The sequence below is a fragment of the Pongo pygmaeus genome, chromosome 4 (assembly GCF_028885625.2).
Source record: "Pongo pygmaeus isolate AG05252 chromosome 4, NHGRI_mPonPyg2-v2.0_pri, whole genome shotgun sequence".
Classification (NCBI taxonomy): domain Eukaryota; kingdom Metazoa; phylum Chordata; class Mammalia; order Primates; family Hominidae; genus Pongo; species Pongo pygmaeus.
Genome location: NC_072377.2, coordinates 78,449,254 through 78,468,562, shown reverse-complemented (window position 1 = coordinate 78,468,562; position 19,309 = coordinate 78,449,254). Strand labels below are relative to the sequence as shown.

Below are 19,309 nucleotides of genomic sequence, written 5' to 3'. Positions count from 1 at the left end.
TTTGGGTTTCTGATCGTAAGAGCCAACTATACCCTATCCTTAAAAAATAGTGCAACCTTATACCTGCTTTACCTGTACTCCCATTCGTTCAGCTCCCTAGAGCAGCTGGAGCCAGGAAGCTCTAACCTACTTACTCTGTGTGCACATACAACCCACACCTTGTTACCATCAAAGAACAAAGTCTGCCTTGTTTTGTACCTTGACCAAAAGACCTTTCACAGAGAATACACTTAGTTTCTTTTTATTTCCATTTCAGATTTTCCAAACTTAGTTCTTCTGGTCACATCCAGTCTAAAGATCCTACCAAATTCACTGCTAATCTAATGAACAGTTGTGACTGATACCTTGATCACATAATTAGTACACATTTGTGATGAGAATTAGTGCGTATAGTCCATAAAAGGAAGGTCATTTTTTCCCAAGAATAAAAAACTGATGTGCAGTTTAAAATGGTTTTTCTTTAGGTAAATACTTTGGGTGCCCTTTATTGTCTCTGTTCTTACATAAATTTGAAATAGAACCAGTAACTTTTGTAACTTCAGAAAAATACTGATTATACATGAGGAGAAAGAGTGTTCAATGGAAATTTAGTGTGCATTGCAGAAAAGACATCACTTTGTTGTTTTTAAATGTTTTAATGTTTGCATTTGGGGTGTGAATTAATTGCTTTGTGCTTTATTTCATATAAGGCAATTCCCGTGGGAATTGGAGGCTTTTTGTTTCTAGTACTGGCTCCAGGGGAGTTTCCTACCTGATAGACATTTGGAGCACAACTAGTTTATACTTTTGTATTGAGGGCTTCTTTCTATGAAAGACACACAAAGGCACAGCCTTCCTATTTAGTATTTCTGATCAGTATTTAACTGCAGGAGTGTGCTCTTCTTATTATGCATGTTGAGGCTCCTTCTCTGGCACCTGGCCTCTATTTCTGCTTGTTCTGGTAGTTAACTATTTTATAGCATCGAGTTTCCAGGTGCTAGTGTATCTGCCACTTTTAGTACCTTCCATATATCTCTAATTGTCTTACATCTTTGCTATTTTAGTTCTTTCCCCGTTGTACCAGATAACAGTGTTAAGTGGGCTTATACTAGCCTTTGAATCAGTAGCCATTTAATTCAGGCTGGAAGTGTTTTTTCTACAAAGGAAACCTAAACATAATTTAAGTATTTGAGAGAAATTGTCCAGAACAAATACTAAACACCTTGTGATGGAAGTATTTCTGTTGTGTGTGTGTGTGTGTGTGTGTATGTGTTATATTTATATATACAAAGTATATAAACATACAAAGTGTGTATTTATATAAACATATATTTCATATATATACTGATATATATATAATACATTTTTCTACACCAGTAGCAAAAAGATAAAATCTTTATTAAGAAGATTTGTAGTTGAATGAAAGTCTTGTGAAATCATTTATTATTTATGATTTTTAAAATAGCAAATAAGTTTATGGGGCTATTAGGACATAGAATAGCCTTGATAGAAAAAGGAGACTTTGTTTATGAGGTCAAATTCTGTTACAGTACAATGAAATTCAAGAAACTATATAAATTCTTCTTTGCCTGAAATAGATCACTGTGAGACACTTACAGTTTATTTGTTTTTTTGGGTTAGGTAGATAGTTTTCTTATAAAGATATTTGCGTTTTTTTGGTTGTTTTTTCTACTGTTATTTTAATGTAGTGAGCTCATTCCTTTGAGGTATATTTCATTTTTTCTCATTATTTATATGATGTTTTATATTTTCAAACGATTCTCCAAAAGCACAAAATGTTTCAAACCTAGTCTTTCAAATGAAGTAAAAAAAAATTTAAATTAGTGTTTATTTTTCAGTTGAAGGAAAGCTTCAGAAAATAGTTGCTTGTGATTCCTGAATTTATCTTAATTTATTGGTAAAATAAGTTTTTACTTCCTTGACCAACGGTTGTTTACTTAACATAATTGATTCTTTCATCAAATATTTTTGTAAAAGAACATAGAGTGAGATTGAAGGTATTGTCACTGCTTTCAAGTCATGGTTAATTCTTGAGATCTGTCCATGTCTCATAATGTTTTTGGTTATGATGGCTGGTTCAAATCTGTGCTTAAGCTCTAGGGAGGAAGCAGAACAAAGAGAAGCAAAATGATTTATAACTTAACATATACCACACTCCTCACAAATCGAGGACAGTGAAAGGATTCATAAGAAATTTGAAAATACACAGATTGAATATCTCTAATCTGAAAATTTGAAATCCAAAATGCTCCAAAATTTGAAACATTTTGAGCGCCAACAAGACCCTCAAAGGAAATGCTTGTTGGGGCATTTCAGATTTTGGATGTTTGGATTAGGGTTGCCCAACAAGTAAGGAAAATGCAAATATTCCAAAATTCCCCCCAAAATCTGAAATCCAGTCACTTCTGGCTCTCAGCATTTTGGGTAAGGGTTATTCAATCTGTACCTTAGTTACTCTCTATTCTTTTTCATTTGCATACCTCAAGACTGCTGATGAGTTTGAGTTTGAAGAAATTATTAATGAAATAATTGGGACAGCTTTTTCAGACAAGTCAGTCTATTCTTTAGAAACTTCACTATTTAGTCTACTGTACAACTCAGAAATTATCTTAAGACAAAATCAAATATTAGTATCAAAGAGATTTTAGATTTTGTTATAGTATTGCCATTAACTTTTAAGTTGTGTAGCAGTCTTTTTTTGGCTTTTACTTTTCTCCTTTAAATAAGGGAATTAGGCTTGACCACAGAGACTTCTTTTGGCTCTAAAGTTTTCTGAATTCTGTGGTTAGAAGTGGGGACTGTCTGTGGGCAGAAATCCTTGGTCTCAGGTGTGGCTTTCAAAAGAAAAGTTGAACTTAAGAGAAAGATTGTTAAGTTGAAAGACTATGATAGGTAGTAAAGGAAGATTTATTTCTTGGAGTCTTGAGAAGAGAAGGTTCAATAAGAGTAAATGCAGGTAGTGTTTTGTCATCAAAGCCCCAATGTATGACCCTGAGACATTATGCTATATAGGAATAAAGATTATTTCTCAATAGGCAAAATTATTAAAATGTAAAACTCTTCAGCTACTCATTTATATATTAATATTTTGGGTCAAATGCTTTTATTATTTATTTTTAGTAGGTTAATTTTCAGACATTATAGTTTCAAATTTGGGCATTATCTTCTTGTCATTCCTTACATACAGACTGTAAAAATTATGTATTCCCTGTTTCAAAAAAAATAGATATGTGATATATAGTCATGGTGACAGGTACATGGTCTATAGTGAACTGGGATATATGCAGTTTTTTTGAATAACATTTCTAAGGCTAGGAATTATTTAATAATAGTTCCTAATAATAAACACCTGTTGCATTGTATTTCTCATAATCTCCTGTGTCTATTGGCACCTTCCCCACAGTCCATTGGGTTAGTTAGTATTTTTTTCTGTGGTTGTCATTATTGCTTAGTGGGATTAGAGCACATCTTCACAGGATCCATAGTTAACAGTCCCTCTACTTATCAAGTTTGGTTTTCATTATCCTTGTCAGTTTTTTAGACTTGTAGCAACAGATCATGACTAGTAATAAAAGGTATTTATTGAGCACATCATGTTAGACATTGAAGAGTTATAGTTTACTTCTCTCTTTTCCTGTATTATAGGTAGTTTTATAGTAATCTGTAATCTTAAAGTCAAGTTGCAAGTTTCCCATCATCAAGGGCTTCTCTTTCCGCTCTTTTTACATTGTTCTGTGAGGGGGATTCTTATCTAGGTAAATGGAATTATTTAATTTTTCTAATACTGTGCTGTTTACTTTTTCCTAATGAACATTAGATTAACAAAGTTGATAGAGTAATTACTTTTGGTAGAAGATTCAAAATGCTACCACCTTAAGGAATAAATGATTAAATGATCTGTATTTTATTCTCCATATTTCTTTTTTTTTTTTTTGAGATGGAGTCTCACTCTGTCACCAGGCTGGCTGGAGTACAGTGGTGCGATCTTGGCTAACTTCAACCTCTGTCGCCTGGGTTCAAACTATTCTCTTGCCTCAGCCTTCTGAGTAGCTGGGGTTACAGGCATGTGCTATTACGCCTGGCTAATTTTGTATTTTTCATAGAGATGGGGTTTCACCATGTTGGTCAAGCTGGTCTCGATCTCCTGACCTCAGATGATCCGCCTGCCTTGGGCTCCCAAAGTGCTGGGATTATAGGCGTGAGTCATCACGCCTGCCGGGCTTCTTTTAGAGGGTCGTTTAATTATTTTTTTGAGCCAGAGTCTTGTTCTGTTGCCCAGGCTGGAGTGCAGTTGTGCAATCATGGCTCACTACATCCTCAACCTCCTAGGCTCAATTGATCCACCTGCCTCAGCCTCCCAAGTATTTTAGTTTTCTATTTAAGGAAGGAACTCTTGCTATTACTTTTCTTTGTACGTGTGTTTATATAACTTAATTCCTAAAACACAGGCTTAGCAACAAATAGAGATTATATCTGTGTCATAGGAAAATGACAAATTATTGCCTATCTTGGACCTGCGTGGTGCCTTGCATTCGCAAGAAACCATAGATGCTAAATCCACAAATACCTTTGTCTTATGGCATGGCACTAAAGACTTAAAGGAAAGCACTTGATGAAAGATAATAGAAAATGTTCATGGTTGCAAAATCAGATATTTTATAGTCGTTCCGTATGAGTACGTCACATGTAACAAAAACTTACCTGCAAAAATAGTTTATAAAAGGATGAAAACTGCAGAGAAAGCCTTTTTATGACACAGAAGAGAGCATAAAAGAAGAAAAAATTGTTCTGTACTGAGTTTTACAATAATTGCTATACTAAGTGTTATGTAATATTTTTAGTTTATTCAGGACACCATTCAGAATTCATTGACCTCAGGCATAGAACTTTGTATTCAAAGTCTGCATAAGTCATACATGTACTCTTGCAAACTTTTCTCAGAATTTTATAGTGAAAATTTGGATGGCATGTTGAGTTTATATTGCTAGTGGTAGGCAGGGTATGGCTATAGTGCTAATGCTTTGGTTAAAGAGGGTGGGTTGAACACGTGTCTCAGCCTCTACACTCTCTTGCAACACCACCAGAATGACACCAAAGACATTTTTAAACAGCATAAATCCCACATGGTGAAGTGAATAAGAGGGGAGTGTAACAGCAACAAAACTTTATAATCTGGGAAAAGGGTAGATTATGTAGTAACTGAATCCTAAGATGCCATTGCCCAAGGCAAGAAGCACCACATTTATATTTTAGAACCTTCAAAAGGTTCAGTCATTATAACACTAGCTACTTCTGGGAGGTGGAGCTTTAGAAAAGGATTGGCTGAAGGTTCCTTCCCTAATGCAGCACAGCTTGACAGTTGCCCCAGCCTTGCTCTGGGAAAAGGAATGCTCCTGGGGGCACATGAAGACTTTCAGGTATGGTGGCAACATTTGTGTTAGGGAATAAATTATCTTCCTTCTCCCATTTTACAAAATGAAAGTGTATCTTTCATCTAACCTTTATCTTCTAATCTGGAGTTGTAAAAAGGTCTGGAAGTTCCACTTTAAAAAAAGAAAAAAGAAGGCAGGGAGAGGGCTCTAAATAGTTTTGTAGTAGTGTAAAAGTGACTGGATATAATTAGATGATATTCTTTTGTAAGTCAGGTGGTTTCTATTTCTTTGTTTTCAACAAAAATGAAAGAGGATTTAATTGAGTTGTGTTTAATAATGCCAGATTATTAAAGATAATTTTTTATAATAGATCACTGTGTGATAATGTGGCACATAACTAAGGACTCTTACATTGCTATAACGAAGGATTTTCTGGTTCCTTCTTATTTGAACAAGGTTCTTAAGCACTTATATCTATAAAAATAAAAAGGAATAGGATTAATGCTGAACTTTGTCTCATTCTGGTATTAAGTAATTCATGAACTCATAAACCAATTAAAAAATTATACACTCCAGGCCAGGCGTGGTGGCTTACATCTGTAATTCCAGCAGTTTGGGAGGCCAAGGCGGGCAGATCACCCGAGGTCAGGAGTTCAAGATGAGCCTGGACAACATGGTGAAACTCCATCTGTACAAAAAAAAAAATACAAAAATTAGCTGGGCATGATGGCGGGTTCCTGTAATTCCAGCTACTCAGGAGGCTGAGGTGGGAGAATCGCTTCAACCTGGGAGGTGGAAGTTGCAGTGAACCGAGATTGCACCATTGCACTCCAGCCTGGGTGACAGAGACTCCATCTCAAAATAAAAAAGATAAGCTCCATCTATTTCATTAACAGGTGTATTTAAAATAATATTTTGGTTTTTTTTTGCTTAGTAATTAGTTTTCCTGATATATATTTGTGGTTCGATTTGTTGTATACTAATATAATAATTATAGTAATTCCAAATTTCTTTTGGATCAATACTTAGAACATTAGGATCACAAGATATTTTTAGAATTTATATGCAGATATATTCTTATAGAGAAAAATGATTGGATAATCAATAAACTTCCATGCATAAAAATATTACATCAGGATAACATTCTGTGGAATAAATATCATAGAAATATTAGTGCAAGGAGAAGAAGGAACAGTGTAAAACTGTTAAGGAATAGTTTGTTCAATGGATGGTAACAGTTGTCACATTGATTATGGTTTCTAGAGTCCATTTGATACATATAAAAGACGGATGTAATAGTTTTGTTTTTCTTTAAGTCAATGTTATTTATTAACTGCAAAGGGAAAAATGGTAAATTTACACAGAGAAACCTGGTAGGTACCATGTTAACCAATAGATTATGGTTAACATCACTAGTGATAAGACATATCAACATCATGTACCCCATGATATATGATGTACTGAGAAGGACACAATGTCATTCTGCAGCATTTTTGCCCAAAATTTATGATCTCAGTTCATTCATGAGAAAACATTAGACAAAGCCAAATTAGGAGAGTTATTCTATAAAGTAACTAATAATCTCCCATAGTGTCAAGGTTATGAGTGACAAGGGGAGATGGAGGAATTATCAAAGACCAGAGTTTAGGGATATATTAAACTAAATGCAGGAAGGAATTCTGGATTGGATTCTGAAACAGAAAAGAACATTAGTGGAATAATGTGTGAAATTTGAATAAAGTCTGTAGTTTAGCTAACAGTATTATAGCAATGTTAATTTCCTGGTTTCGATAATAGTATTTTGGCTATGTAGGATGTTAACATTAGGGTGAAGGGTATATGGGAGCTCTTTGTAATGTTTTTGCAACTTTTCTATAAGTCTACAATTGTTTTTAAAATAGTTTTTTAAAAGTCAACAATATGTCAGAAATCACATCTTCTGTAATTATTGGTTGACACTTAGATGAAAATTTTTAGATATCACAAGGATGTGTGAATATATGGTATTTCAAAATTGTTTTAACGGCTACATGAGTAAAAATGTCTCCTTTGAGGAGTTTGACTAGGCCAAAAGAAAAAAGAAACTAAAAATACCAATATAAATGGTTCCCCTAGGAAAGGCTCCAGCAATATCATCCTGCTGTGAGGTCCGTTGCCATCAAGCCCCACCATACATACAGAGCTTCTAATTAGCTTTTTAATATCTCATTCTTAATTATGAACAGATAGTCATAGGTAAGGAAGGCCACTGATGTGAAAAATGGCAATTAAAGCAAAAGAGAATAAAAGAGATTTGGAGGAGAAGACAATGCAAAAAATGTGGCCCTTAAAATTTTTGGAGAAGTTAGTCATTGCATTCATGAAATAAGAACAAGAATGTTCATAGAGCTCTTAGAAATGAAAAAAAAAATCCAATACAAGGAAGATAGAGTTGAGGAGGTTGATCAGAAAGGAGTGCAGAAACAACAAAAAACAAACCTAAATGATGGTAATAGGAAGAGATGATAAAATTAGAGGGATTTTTTAAATAATACATGTTTCAGGAGGAGAGAACAAGTTGGAGGAGAAAAAATCACCAATAAAATAATTCACGAACATTTCTCAGAACTGTAGAACACACATTTCCAGATTAAAAGGGCCCATTGAGCATCCATCACAGTGAATTAAAATACACTCATACCAAGATTATTGTGAAATTTCAGAGCATCTGGAATAGAGAAAAGATTTTGAAAGCCTCCATAAAGTGAGAGAATGATTTAGACAAAAGATCAAGAATCAAAACGTTACTAGAGTTCTCAACAGCAACATGAATACTAGAAGTGGAATAATGCCTTTAAGATACCAAGGGTAAAGTGATTTCCAATGTATTCTGTGCCCCGTCAAATTAATCAAGAGTGAGAGTGAAAGAAGGAAATTTCTAGATTGTCAGTCTTTAAACAATTTACCTTTTATATACCTCTTTTCCCGAAGTGAGTAGAGTTTGTGCTCTCCTAAGATAAAGAAAATCAAGAAGGAAAGATGGGATCAGGAAACTCAGAAAAGAAAGGAGATCCAACATCACAGCTATGTCAGTTGTGGAGCTGCCCTTTGTTAAAACTGTGGCTGTTGAAGTTAAATTTTAAAATTCGGTTTCTCAGTCATGCTAGCCACATTTTAAGAGCTCAATGGCTACACGTGACTAGTGGCTACTGCATTGGATAGAGTAGATACAGAACTTTTCCATCATTGCAGAATGATCTTTTGGACATTTCTTTTTCTAAAGATTGACTGATCTAGATTGGAGCAGATCACAAAGCTCTGGGACGTTGATTTAAGAAGATAGAGTTCATGGAATACCTGATGTATTTGAACTTATTGGGATAAGATTTACATAGTTACTGGAGACTTTGGAGGATAAGAGAGATAGTAATAAATATTATTAAGGGAAATCAAAAAGTGCAAGAATAAAGATAAAAATAAACTCATGGTATACTATATGGCTCAGTTGTCAAAAGCATTTATATAGTCATAATGTAAATACTGAAAATTGATCTAACAAATTACAAATTACTATTTAGGGGTGTTGGGGTTTTTTGTATGGGAAGTGTGTTTATGTGGGAGTTGAGATTGGAGTGTGTGAATGTATCTAAGAGCTAAATTCTCACCTTCCAAGTTCTAGCTATCTATGCCTAAAATGGAAAAATCAAGAAATAGAAATCAAGAAGTATAGTAAGTTACTTAGAGAAGTAGAAGTAAATACCAAAAATATCAGCTAAATGACTTCAAAATGGTTGCTTTTGGGGTGTAGAAAGTGTGTTTGTGTGTGTGTGTGTGTGTGTGTGTGTATCAGGAAAGTGGTCACAGAGCTGCTTTTTTTTTTTCTTAAGTCTTATATGACTATTGTATTCTAAACAATGTTATGGATAACTTTGATTAAAAACGAGAAGTATACATTTAAAAAAATGAGGCCATGTCCAAAGTGTAGTCACTATCTACCACAAAACTAGCTGAACTTTATAAATCCTTCTCAGCCTGGAATGATCAGGACTATCTGTTAAAGGGCTATGCTAACTAGAAAATTAATGAAAAAGTCTCATACAGTTACTAAATACAAAACAAATCACTGGTTAATTCAGTGGAAGTTTTGTGACTTTTGGCCTATATCAAGAAGTATATAAAGATGCAAATTTGTGTAAATAGCATACCATATTTTAGTGTAGGTAAGCTCAGAGAAAAAACACAATTGAGGTCACTATCATTAGCCGCTATTTTTGAAGTACTCATTGTTATTTGGCTTCAACTGTCAATTGCCTTGATCCAATTTGAAGACTTAATATTTTGGGGAAGAACAATCTCGTCAACAACTACTATAAGTCAGTTTAGCTCACTACTGAAGGGATTTATGACCAATACCAGGAAGTGTATTTCTGGTTTTTGTAATCTTCATTTGAGATGATTTGTAATGGAAGCATTTTTTCTTGTCCACATTTACTAGTCAGCTTTGCTTGTGGCTTCCAGACCTTTTACTAGGGGCTATATCCATGATCTTCTCTACCTTTTTGGACAGATTACTCACTTCCTGTTCACTAAAATTCAGATTTCTGGGCCTTTTAAGGTTATTTTAAGGAATAACAAACATTGTGATGTAAAATTATAAGGATTGATAGTATAGCTAAAAGTGAAACCCAGCTGAATTTTTTGTTGGTAGAGTGGGATTATATTTTAAGGACTTGAGTCTGTCTAGGTGTGATTCTTGTCTTTGGGAAATGTGCAAAGGCATGTGAGAGTCCTGTACTACTCTGTGGCTACCTGAAATGTATCATTGGGAAACGAGATGGCTGCTTTGTTTAGGTGAAGTTCTAGCTATCTGAAAAACCACATGCTTGCCAATAAGGGTTCTGTTTATTCGAGAGATAGAGTTGACTTTAGTGGAAACACAAAGATGATTTGTCATGGGTTCAGCTCTCAAAGCACCAAAAATCTAGTGGATGAGACAGTAAAACCCACAACATCATAGTTGATAAGCTATATTATTACATAATCATAATTCAGTTTCGTAAGTAATATATTTGAGGTATCAACAATAGCAGTCTTTGAAAGTGAGTAGTTAATTTTGCCTGGAGGAAGATGTGACTGGGAAAGTGATATTTAAAAGTAGCTTTGAAGGGTAAGTAGGTTGTCAGTAAGAGAAGGGGGAAGGGAAAGAACATTCTTGGTAAACATGAATGGAATATAAATATATGCAGAAGGCACAGAGTCATGAAAGTTTAGGGCATATTTGGAACTACATCCTGAATAAGGTGGTGGGACTAACAAGTAGGAGAAGTGAAGATGGAGGTCCCATTGCAAAGGATCTTAAATGTCCTACTAAGAAGTGTGGCATTTTATTGGCCAGAAAGCTATCAAATAATTTTATGTAGAAGTAACATGATTAAATATTTTAGGGACATATTATTTGGAGCACTTGGAAAATTGTATTTTAAAGTCAGGGAAGTCAATTAAAAGAGCTGTTTTAGTAGTTGAGGTGAATGAAGGACCAGAACTAGGAAAGCACCAGTGGGAGTGGAGAAGGGAACATCTGAGGGAGAGTTTCAGGTGGACAGAGTGTGATAACTCCATAGTGTGTAGGGAGGGAGTGGAGGAACTAGTGATGAATCTGAATGGCGTTGGCTTGGGTGCTTAGGTATTGGTGGGAGGCTGTTAATTAAGATTGGGAATAGAAGAGTAGTAGTTTGATAATACTTTAGTTCAATTTTGACATGAGCATATGTGTCCCTAAGGCATATATAAGTAGACATAACATAGTTAGAAATGTAAGTTGGAGCACATGGAAGAGGTATGGATATTTATGTGGGCCCCAGAATACTTAAAGTAATTTTACAGCGTGGATGAGATCAGTCAAAACTGTTGTATAAAGTGAGTGTATTTGTGAATATTGGTATGAGGAAATGACACTGAAAACAGCCTGAAGTAACCAAACATTACTGGAGGTAGTATCCTGGCAAAAGGTAGTCTCTCCTGAGATGTGACCACTGATGACCTGAGAGTTAACAAGGAAATGTCGATCTGCTGAGAGATAAGAGGAAAGTTAGCTGAGGCTGCTAGCTGTCCATAGAATATTTGTGGTTCATTTTCTATATTCTAGTCATTGGCCAGAGCTGCCCAGTCAGGGATTCTATTTTCCAGTCACTGTTACAACTACATGGGGCTGTGTGACTAGTTCTGTACAAAATAATGAAAAAGACGATGCATGTGACTTTGCGTTAAGGTGGTTAAGATGCATTCCTTTTCCTCATCTATACAGAGGACTTTGAAGATGTAAGGGATGAGGAAGCCACAGGATAAAAGGAACTTGGTGGCCCTAGTGGACCACACTCCCAGTATTTACATCCTTGTGTAGCCTGTTTGAATCTGGGCTGGCCCTATAACTTGCTTTAACCAGGAGAATGCATAACACTGTGCTCAGCCTTAAGAAGGCTGGCAGGTTCCACTTTGGCACTCTTAGAAGCTAGTCACCATGTAAGAAATAGAACGACCTGGAGACTACTCTGAGATAAAGAGACCCCAGCAGCTCCATTGAAGAGAACTGAGGCTCTAGCTGACAAGCCCAGCTGTTCTTCCACCTGCAGCCAGTACAGACTGTCCCACTGTAGGAGTGAGGCTGTTGGATCTTCTGCCATCCCAGTGCCCTAGCTGATGCCATATGAGAGTTGTGATAAATAGGAAGTAAATTTTAGTTCTAAGCCAATATGTTTTGGGCTGGTTTTTAGGCAGCAGTAGGTAACTGAAACAGTTCCTGCATGATTGTGAGGAGGAAACCATCCACTTCCCAGGAACGTGTAACTGTTAATTTGAGCAAAAAAGGAACTTTTATTATGTTAAACATTCCAGGTTTGGTTTGTTACGGCAGCTAGCATTGCCTTAACTAATTTATAGAGCATGAAGACTGTAATGAGAATACCTACCTAGTGGTATATGACAGGGTCGCTCATCTGAGGATAATCTGAATTTCTGAATAATCTGAATCTGATAATCTGAATCTGAAATTCACTTTATGTATGTCTTCAATGGAGACAGTCACACACTGATGGCTTCTTGAGGTGTTAAGTTTTAAGGGGAGAGAAGGCATATTCCTGGGTGGACAAAGAATGAATGGTAATTTTGTGAGAAGCAGCAGCTACTCAGTTGTGGCAGAATATCTCTTCTTGAATTCAATACATAGACCCTGAATGGTGTCGCAGAAATTTATTCATTTATTAAAAAGTTGATCTTAAGTGGCATATAGATAGGGAAAGAGAGGCGGGGGAAGTGTGAGAAAGAGCAAGAGGAAGAAATTGAGAGATAGTCATAGATATTTTGTAAGCTCTGTCCTCTTAGAACTTAGGTTTTAGAAGGAGACATAGCAATGAATGGACAAGTAGATGGTATGCTGTCAGATGCTGTGAAGACAACCAAAGTAAATTAAAAGAATAGAACGTGTGGGACAACAGGTACTATTTTAAATGGAATAGTTAGGGGAAGTCTGTCTGAATGAAGTGATGGAATAATGAGATCAGGAGAAGAAATTTTCAGGCAAAGAGCTGAAAATGCAGAAGCCCTGAGGCAGAAACAAGTTTGGGATACTTGTAAGAGCAGTGGGATAACAAGTTTGGGATAATAGTAAGAGCAGTGTGGCCAGAGTATAGTGATTGATATGGGTTAGGAGAGAGGCAGGGACTGTATCCTGAAAGGTTTTTTAGGCCAAAGAAAGAATTTGAATTTTTTTCTGGAGGTGATGGGAAACTATTGAAGGGTTTTGGGTATAGGAGTAACATCTGGTTTGTCTTTTAAAAAGGCACCTCTGGCTGCTCTGTGGGAAACTCGGTGCAGGGGTTCTGGGTGCTGCAGAGATGGCAGAGTTGAGTTCAGCTAGCTAAGAGGCTGTTGTAGAAGCCCTGGTGAGAGGTGACAGTAGTTTAGACAAGGGAGGTGGGGTAGAGGTGGTAAGAAGTGATCATGTTTGAGATTAGTTATGAAGTTATTCCTGCAGGATTTCTGATGGATTGTATGTGGGCTGTGAAGGAAGAGTCAAACATGAGTTCCTAGAGTGGGTGAATGGGGGCGAGGTTTACTAAAAAATTGGTAAACTAGGTGGAGTAAGTTTTGGGGCTGTCTGCAAAATCTGATTATAAATGGTTTATTGGAGTCACTTGTAAGTTGATATTTTGTTTTTACATTTTTAACAACTGAGATATTCATATACCGTACAATTCACCCATTTAAAGTATACAATTCAGGCTGGGTGCGGTGGCAAATGCCTGTAATCCCAGCACTTTGGGAGGCTGAGGTGGGTGGATCACCTGAGGTCAGGAGTTTGAGGCCAGCCTGGCCAACACAGTGAAACCCCATCTCTACTAAAAATACAAAAAAATTAGCTGTGTGTGGTGCTGCACACCTGTAATCCCAGCTACTAGGGAGGCTGAGGCATGAGAGTTGCTTGAACCCAGGAGGCGGAGGTTGCATTGAGCCAAGACAGCCCACTGCACTCCAGCCTGGGTAACAGAATGAGACTCTGCCTCAAAAAAAAAAAAAAAAAAAAAAAAAGGATACAATTTAGTTTTTAAAAATACATTTACAGAATTATGAAACTGTTACCACAGCTAATTTTAGATAATTTTCATCCCTCCGCTAAAGAAACTCTATTCATTAGCAGTCTCTCCCCATTTCCTCCTCACTCCTATGCCCCCGCCCTCAACAACCACTAATCTATTTTATATAAATAATATGTGACTTTTTGTGTCTGGCGTCTTTTGTTTAGCATAACATTTTTAAGTTTTATTCATATTGTAGCATGTATCAGCACTTCATTCCTTTTTATGACCAAATAGTATTACCTTGTATAGATATACCAGTTCTGTTATCAGTTGATGAATAACAGTTTGGGGTTGTTTCTCTTTTTTGTCATTGTTGCTATTTTGAATAATGCTGATATGAACAGTTGTAGACAAGTTGTTGTTTGGACATGTCTTCAAGTCTCCTAGAGTGTGTATGTAGTTGTCGAATTGCCGGGTCATATGGTAACTCTGTTTCGCCTTTTGAGAAACTGCCAAACTGTCTTCCATAGAGATTGTACCATGTTACATTCCCACCAGCAATGTGTGAGGTTTGCAGTTTCTCCACATCTTAGCCAACTCTTGCTATTTGTCGTGTTGATTATAGTTCACCCAGCAGATGTGAAGTAGCCGTGCCATTGTAATTTTGATTTGCATTTTCCTAGTGGCTAAGAATGTTGAGCATCTTTTCGCGTGCTTATTGGCCATTTGTGTATCTTCTTTGAACAGAAATATTTCAAATAATTTGCCTTTTTTTTTTTTTTCTTTGAGACGAGTCTTGCTCTGTCACCCAGGCTGGAGTGCAGTGGCGCAATGTCAGCTCACTGCAACCTCTGCCTCCTGGGTTCAAGTGATTCTCCTGCCTCAGCCTCTTGAGTAGCTGGGGTTATAGGTGCGCGCCAGCACGCCCAGCTAATTGTTGTATTTTTGGTGGAGGTGGGTTTTGCCATGTTGGCCAGGCTGGTCTTGAACTCCTGACCACAGGTGATCCACCCACCTTGGCCTCCCAAAGTGTTGAGATTACAGGCGTGAGCCTCCGCGCCTAGCCATCGTTTGCCATTTTTAATTGGGTTGTTTTAAAAACATTTTTCCCAGCCTTATTGTGGTATAACTGACATATGAAAACCTGCCCATATTTAAAGTTTAAAATTGTGCTTTGACATATATATATATATATATAGCTGTGAAACCGTCACCACAATCAAGATAATAAACATATCTGTAATCTTGTCTTTGCCCTTTCGTAATCTGTTCCTCCCTCCCGTTTGTTCCTGAGGAAACACTTTGCTGCCTGTTAGTGTAGATGAGTTTGCTTTTTCTAGGATTTATATAAATAAGGACATACAGTATATACTCTTTTTGGCAGTTGGGTTGGGGGGCAGGGTCTGGGTTCTTTCAGCACATTTTGAGATTCATCCAGTTACAATTCATAGACCATAGAATTAACTTTTTTGCAGTGTAGAAGTCAGTAACTTTTAGTATATTCATATATTTATACAGCTATCACCACTATCTAATTCCTGAACATTTTCATCACCTCAGAAAGAATCCCTGTACTAATTGGCAATCACTTCCCATTTCCTTTACCCCACAGTCCCTTGAAACCACTAATCTAGTTTCAGCCTGGGTTGTCTTTTTCTTTTTGAGTTGTAAGAGCCCTTCTTCATATGTGTTAGATACAAGACCCTTGTCAGATATATACTTTGGAAATGTTTTCTCCCATTTTGTGAGTTGTCTTACTTTCTTGATGGTGTTCTTTGAAGCCCAGAAGTTCTTAATTTTGATGAGGTCTGATTTATCTACCTTTTCTTCTGTCACTTGTACTTTTGGTGTTATATCTAAGAAGGCTCTGCCTAACCCAAGGTGACAAAGGCTTGCACCTATGTTTTCTTCTAAGAATTTGAGTAGTTTCAGATCTTATATTTAGGTTTAGAATCCATTTGTAGTTAAAATTTGTATATGGTTCAAGGAAGGTGCCTGACATCATTATTTTGCATTTGGATATCTAGTTGTACTAGCATCATTCGTTAAATATATAATTTTCCCCCATAGAATTGTCTTGGCACCCTGTTGAAAATCAATTGATCATAAATACGAGAGTTTATTTCTGGACCCTCAGTTCTATTTCTTTGATCTGTGTATGTGTTCCCATGCCGGTAACATACTGTCCTGATTACTCTAACTTTGTAGTAAGTTGAAATTTGGAAGCGTGAATCAGTCTTGACAAGTTCTTTGTCAAGATTATTTTGGCTATTTGGGCTCCTTATTTTCCTATGTGTTTGGGATGAACTTGACAATTTTTGCAAAACAATTCGCTAGGATTTTGAGTCTGTAGGTTGTATTGGGAAATACTGACATCTTAGCATATTAAGTTTTTAGATCCATGAACATGAGATGTCTTTCCATTTATTTTAGGTGTTCTCTAATTTCTTTTAACAATGTTTGTAATCTCTATTGTACAAGTTTTGTATGTCTTTTGTTAAATTTATTTTTTTATGCTATTATGAATGAATTGTTTTCTTAATTCCATTTTTTGGATTGTTCATTGCTAATGTATGGAAATACAAATGATTTTTATATATTGATCTTGTATCCTGCAACCTTGCTGAACTTATTAGATTTAATAGTTTTGTTTTTTAAGTGGATTCCTTAGGATTTTCTATATGTAAGATCATGTTACCTGCAAATAGAGACTGTTTTGCATTTAGCTTCCTGATCTTGAATGCCTTTTCTTTCTTTTTCTTGCCTAATTATGTTACCTGCAAATAGAGACTGTTTTGCATTTAGCTTCCTGATCTTGAATGCCTTTTCTTTCTTTTTCTTGCCTAATTATTCTAGCCAGATCGTCTGGTACAATGTTGAATGCCAGTGGTGAGAGTAAATATCCTTGTCTTTTTCCTGATCTTAGGAGGAAATATCCAGTGGTTCACCATTATCATGTTAACTGTGGCTTTTTTGTAGATGCCCTGTATTAGGTTGAGGAAGTTGAGTATTTTTATCATGAAAGGTTGGGTTTTGTCAAATGCTTTTTCTCCAGCTATTGAGATAATCAAGTAGCTTTTGTTTTATTTACATTCAGATGAGCTCTTTCATTCTTGATTTTGAAGTCTCATGCTTTACAGAGGTTAAAGATAGACATTAGTAGTCATCAGCATTTGGATAAATGGCAGAAGTCTTGGGGGGTGAATAACAATACTCAGAGCACATAGAAAAGAGAAGGCTAAATGTGGAATTTTGAGGAATATAAACAATCTAACGTGTGCAATGCTAAATTAAATGTAATCTGAGCTAGTGAATTTAATGAAAACTTTACCTAAGACAGCAGGTTATAGTTTTTGCTTTACTAGGTAAATCCACAGCTTTTGGTGGATCTTAAAAGTCCCTGATAATATGGAAAGTTTTTCTGCTCTTTATTTGATTACATTTGTATGAGTCAGACCCTGGAGAGCAGAAGTATTAATATGTAAAGTGTAGGTGAAGGAAGAGAACCAGCATGATTTTCTGATTTTCTGAAAGGAACATGTACATGGCAAGTAAATAGTAGAAGAAATTTAAATGTTGTGAACACACTGCTTGTTCCATAAACTGGCCATTTTAACACTAGTCTGAGATGCTGGAATTTCCCTTTTCTCTACTAGAAGGAATGTTTCTGTGAAAATAGAAAAAAAAATCAATTTATGAGAAACTTTCTGCATTTAAGTAGTATTCTTTTGTAAGGAGCCTGAAGCACGCAGAGCAATGAACAACCATAGCTCCTCAGACTTTGTATTGAGAACTAGAACTAGACAGTGCTTTCTCTTCTCATTCATTTTTGCTTTGTACTTCAAACTTGACTACCACTGCTTATAAAGTAATGTGTGTTAATTTCATGATCACTGCTGTTATTACTACGAAAACCCTTCAATTTCAAGGCATTAAAAACATAATGGTTGCGTTAGCTTGTTGATGAGACTGTTACCGGAAAGGGGTCCAAGAGAGGGTTTTTGGGTTTTGCACAAGAAAGAATTCAGGGCGAGTCTATAAAGTGAAAGCAAGTTTATTAGGAAAGTAAAGGAATAAAAGAATGGCTACTTCACAGACAGAGCAGCCCCAAGGGCTGCTGGTTGCCCATTTTTATGATTATTTCTTGATGATATGCTAAACAAGGGGTGGATTATTCATGCCTCCCCTTTTCAGACCATATTGGGTAACTTCCTGATGTTGCCATGGCATTTGTAAACTGTCATGGTGCTAATGGGAGTGTAGCAGTGAGGACCACCAGAGGTCACTCTCATTGCCATCTTGGTTTTGGTGGATTTTACCCGGCTTCTTTACTGCAACCTGTTTTATCAGCAGGGTGTTTATGACCTGCATCTTGTGCCAACCTCCTGTCTCATCCTGTGACTTAGAATGCCTTAACTGTCTGGGAATGCAACCCAGTAGGTCTCAGCCTCATTTTACCCAGTTCCTATTTAAGATGGAGTTGTGCTAGTTCAAACGCCTCTGACAAGATTACTTGTTAGATTTGTACAAGAAATCTAGACCCTTAGAAATAGCCTAACTAAATGTCAGCAATTAAGATCTAAGTATATTGGCTGGGTGCAGTGGCTCACGCTAGCACTTTGGGAGGCTGAGGTGGGGCAGATCACCTGAGGTCAGGAGTTCAAGACCAGCCTAGTCAACGTGGTGAAACCCCTGTCTCTACTAAAAATACAAAAATTAGCCAGGTGTGGTGGCGGGTGCCTGTAATCCCAGCTACTTGGGAGGCTGAGGCAGGAGAATTGCTTGAACTCAGGAGGTGGAGGTTGCAGTGAGCTGAAATCGCGCCATTGCCCTCCAGCCTGGGCAACAAGAGTGAAATTCCATCTCAAAAAAAAAAAAAAAGAAAAAAGAAAAAAAATAAAAATATCTAAGTATATTACCATATGCATTACCTATTCTAAATTTAAATTAGTTGGTAGTCTTGGAGATTGTTCGAGAAAGTTATGTAAGTAATCCAATTCAGTCATAAATAGTTCATATTACTTGGTTGAACTGAAAAAAGTTGTTCTATTGATCAACTCATTAAATGATATGATTGGTAAGACAATTTGTGAGATGTTTGACATTTTGTTTCTTGTTTGAACTACATTATTGGAGTTATCCAAAATCATATGAATAATCTGAGAATAATAGATTATTTTATTTGAGGCAAAAATTATAGAATAATGACTGATAACTATGAATTCTAAAATTAACAGGAAGTATGACACACCACTGCGTTCCCTCAACTTGTAAACTACCTTGATATATTAAAGGACTTAATACATCTATTGGAATGGTCAAAACCCAGATATAGAGCAGGGTTCTTAAAAGACAAATCAGCATAGCTGTATAATAAGGAGAGAG

General features: G+C 36.3%; 1 protein-coding gene across 8 annotated transcripts in view; it reads left to right on the top strand.

Annotated features, from left to right (window-relative positions):
- FAM169A (family with sequence similarity 169 member A) overlaps positions 1-19,309 on the top strand; it is an 88,822-nt gene that overhangs the window by 33,293 nt on the left and 36,220 nt on the right. The window lies entirely within an intron of this gene.